Source organism: Glycine soja, chromosome 5, assembly GCF_004193775.1.
Source record: "Glycine soja cultivar W05 chromosome 5, ASM419377v2, whole genome shotgun sequence".
Classification (NCBI taxonomy): domain Eukaryota; kingdom Viridiplantae; phylum Streptophyta; class Magnoliopsida; order Fabales; family Fabaceae; genus Glycine; species Glycine soja.
In genome coordinates, this window is record NC_041006.1 from 29601127 (window position 1) to 29606013 (window position 4887).

The window sequence follows — 4887 nt, forward strand, 5'->3', positions numbered from 1 at the left end:
AAATTATTGTTATTTGTTACTTCTTTTCTTTCTTTTTATTTGTGTATAAGTAAAAACTTACTTTTACAATAATTAACAAATTTGATTGAAATTATTTTATGCTATTAATCTCAAGTAAATATTTAGAGTTATTTTTTAAATATTTTCATTAGAACTTTATATCATCAATAAAAAATAATCATTAAACATATAATTAAAATTAAAGGAATAATATTTTATAAAAGATAACATTAAATATGATAAAATTAGGTAAATTTATTTATATTTAAGTTTAATATTTTTTTTCTTATATATGGATTTAGGAATTTTAAAAATTAATTTTTTTTTCATAAAAAAATTAAATAAAATAAAATTTTATACACGGTTTGATCTTTTATGCTTAAAAAGTTAGCCTCATTGTATTTTTTACCTTTTAAGTTTTACATTTTTGATGAATTTTACTCTTAAAAAATAAGTTGACATATTTTATTCTTATTATTTAAGAAACTTGCAAATTTTATCTTTACACATTTGTACGTCAATTAGGAAAAAATTGAGAGTAAAATTAACTGAAAAAAAGTTATGAGTAAAATTGGTTAAAAATATAAAAGTTAGATGCAAAAATTGTCAACAAAATCAAAAATTGAGGAAAAAAATGCAATTATGCTATGAGCAAAATGATAGAAGATAAAGTTTATATTTTTTTAAAAAAAGCAAGACATAAAAAGCTTCAAATTAATTTGTTAGGAGTAAATTTTATCAAAATTTAAAAATTTTGTGGTCAAAATGCAATTTAGCATAAAAAAATTTACTTTAATTCATTAAAGTTTCTTCATTATATAAAAAATTAATTAACTTAGTAATGTGATAAATTATTAGAGATGTCATGCATGTCAGTCAAAATCATTACTATTAATATCAAAAATTGACAAAACGACTAATTTAGTTTAACAGATGTATAATAAGAGACTAAAGTAAAAAAATTAAAACACAAAAAGGGAATTAAACTAAAACATAAAATGTAAACGAGACAAAAATTTTGTTTTAATCATTTTTATAGGCTATAAATGTTATTTTCATTTGCTAAAAAATATGGTATTAGATAACACAAATGTAGTTCCAGTTTGATTTTAAAAAAATATAATGAGATAAAAAAATCAATAGAATAAAAGCTTAATTCTTTTTACTCGATAAATTATAGGACAGTTTTGTGTCTGACGTATAAAATATTCAAAAGATACAAATATCTATATTTTTTTATATAATAACCATATTTTCTTAATAGTTAAAAAAATGTTACAAAAGGCAAAATAAACATAATTTGTAATGACTAATGTAATACCTTGGAAATTACAACTCATTATAGAAAGTTTTGTGTTGTGCAATTTGTAAAAATATAATTGACATTGAAAATTAATTACAATGAGAATTTAATTCAAGTAGTTAATTTAAAATTTCAATTATATGTATGTTATTGTATACTATAAGTTTAGTAGGAATAAGAATTGCATTAGAACATGATTTTTACAATGTATAAGGTTACATTGTACAAGCTTAGAGTGTAAATTCATACTCTATAGATTTTCTCTATGTATGATTAGCAGCATTGTCTAGGCTAATTAGATAGGGTTTTACTTCTTTTGGTAAGTTGCCTTTTTTTTGCCTAATCTTATCTTAACCATCTATGGCAACATTTTCAAAAGTGAAACTAGGCTAGAGCTAAACAATCAACTTCACTCTTCCCCCTCCCCCCCCCCATCAGATTTTTCCCTCAATCAATGGGCACTTGAAACCCTTTAACCTAGAGTTGTCCTAGACTTCATTAACACTTCATTCCCACTACATTTGTGCCTAGGTTATTGTCATTTTCGTTTTTGGGTCTTGGTTGAGTTTTGGACAAGAAAAGGAGAGTGTTTTCTTGAATTGCTTGTTTTCTGAGTTTTGAGCTTCAAGCCCTTCATCCTCCACCATTTTCGTGCTTCAAGCTAAGGTATGAAGGAGTTGATCCCTTCTTACTCTTGCACTTCTTGTTTGATTATGGAGTAGCTTCCATTAGAAGTGTTGTAGGAGCATAGGAAGTTACCTTTCCATAAATCAACATTTTAAGTTTTCTTTCTTTTAGATTTCATGTTAAGGTTGTTAGAACTTGTAAACTAATGCTATTTCAGGTGTTTAGTGTGTGGAAACATGTTTGATAGGTTTGGGATTCCATTTGGGTTGATTTGGAAGCCATTGATTGTGATAAAATCTTTTTTTGAAGCTCTACGAGGTCGTGGATCTTAAGCAAAAAGTTGCTCGTGCTTCAGCAAGATGACCTATAAGAAAAAATGGGCTACTAGTTTTCAAGCTTAAGCATGTGGAATCAATGACTTCCAAGATTATTTTGATGATGCCAAAGAATCAAGAGTTAAGCAAGTTCCAAAGAATCAGGAGTCAAAAAGCTTCAATAATCAAGTTTCAAAGAATCAAGATTCAAGAACAATCAAGTTTCAAGAATCAAGATTCAAGAACAATGAAGTTTCAAGAATCAAGATTCAAGACTCAAGATTCAAGAATCAAGAATCAAGAGAAGACTCAATCAAGATAAGTACTAAAAAAGTTTTTCAAAACATTGAGTAGCACAAGAATTTTTCACAAAATCTTTTACCACAGAGTTTTACTCTCTGGTAATCGAATACCAGAAGGTAGTAATCGATTACCAGTAGCCAACATTGTTTTCAAACTGAGTTACAAAGCTGTAATCGATTACCATGAGCATGTAATCAATTACCAATGTTTTAAAACGTTAGATTTCAAATTTCAAGAGTCACAACTAGTGATAAAACATTTTCAAATCATTTTAAACTTGTGTAATCAATTACAAAATACTTGTAATCGATTACCAGAGTTTCTAAACGTTTTGATTTTTAAATTTAAACATGAAGAGTCACGTCTGTTGATGTGTAATCGATTACACTATAATGGTAATTGATTAGCAGTGACTGATTTCGAAAAATAAATTATCAAAAGTCACAATTCTTAAGGTGACTTGTTTTTGAAGATTTTTCAAAAGTCACAACCTTTAAGTAACTAGTTTTCAAAAGAGTCACAACTTTTAAAGTGACTAGTTTTTCAAAAGAGTCACAAATTTTAAAGTGACTAGTTTTAAAGAAATTACCCAAAGTCACAAACTTTAACTTGAGTTATCAAATGATTATAAATATGTGACCATGGCACGAATTTCAAATACTGAAAAGATTGATTCCTTTTATGATTAACAGATTTCTTTTATAGAGTTTTTGTTCAATACTTTCTCTTCCAAGAAAAGTTCATTGTTAAAAAACGTGTGCTACTCTTCTTCTTCATTCACTTTTTTCTCTTGCCAAAAGATTCAAAGGACTAACCGTCTGAGAATTCTTTTGTTTCTTCCTTTCTCCCTCTTGACAAAAGATTTCAAAGGTCTAACCGCCAGAGATATCTTCTGTTTCTTACAAAAGATTTCAAAGGACTAACCGCCTGAGATATCTTTTGTATCCCCCTCACAGAGAATTCAAGGGACTAACCGCCTAAGAATTCTTTGTCCTAACACATTGGAGGGTACGTCCTTTGTGGTACAAGTAGAGGGTACATCTACTTGGGTTGTTATACTGAGAACAAGATATGGTACATCTCTTGTGGATCAGTTCATGTGGAGGGTACATCCACTTAGTTGTTCAAAGAGAATAAGGGAGGGTACATCCCTTGTGGATCTTTGACTTGTAAAGAATTTTACAAGGTTGAAAGAAATCTCAAGAACTGTTGGTTGTTTGGGGACCGGATGTAGACACGGGTTATTGCCGAACCAGTATAAATCTTATGTTTGTCTTCTTCTTCCCTACACTCTTTAATTTCCGTTGTGTACTTTTAATTGTCGCTTTTACTTTTGGTTAAGTTATTGTTTCTGTTCTTTACTTTCTTAACTTAGTAGTAAAAGCCTAGTTAAATCTAGTAACATTAAGAAGGATAAATTTTTTAATTAGTCAAGACACATTAATAATTAATTCAACCTCCCCTTCTTAATTATTCCAATGCCACTTGATCCAACAAAGCATGGTTAGAACTAAGCTTAAATGTGATCAAGCTTAAGCGTAGGCTGAACTAGGCTTAAGCGAAATGAACTATTGGATTTCAAGCTTAAGCATGGAGTGAGCCAAGCTTAAGCGTGGCCATGCTTAAGTGTAGGTCGAGCCAAGCTTAACTGTGACCAAGCTTAAGTGTAGGGCGAGCCAGGCTTAAGGGTGAAATCTTGTAGAATGCGTATGAATGACTTCCAAATGGATTTCAATTGGAATTTCCTTAGTGTATAAGAATTGAGATGCATAAATAGGTTTTTAAGGTTATTTTAAGAGAATCTACTTTTACTAAGTATCTATGAGTTGAGACTTGAATGGATTTAAGTATGAATTCCTTGCACTTTAATTGATATTATTGAATTGTTATTGACTAAATTGGAGACGGGAGGACTTGTGATCCTTGGGCAAATGGTGTGCTGGAAACCTTGATTGATGCGTGTTTGTATGATGACTTTGAAAATTATTGGTGTGCCTAAGGATTACGAAATCCTTGAGGTAGGAGCAAATGGCTTCAATGCATGAGTGCATTTGTAGAAACTATAATTCAACTATAGTATTAATAAAGATTCATTGTGATGAACAATGAATAAAGACTTTAACAAGAGGGTGAATCTAATAAATCAATTGGACTTTGTAAACTTTAGATACCTTTGCAAATTGTAGTACATTACTTTGACATGGACTTAGAATGAGCCTTAAGTCCTTTGCTCGGAGAACATAAATTATGATAAACCCCACATAATCTTGAGAGAAGAAAGGCATGTGTAAAACCTAATAAAATGTGAAATAGGACATGGATTCAATTCATGGAAATGTG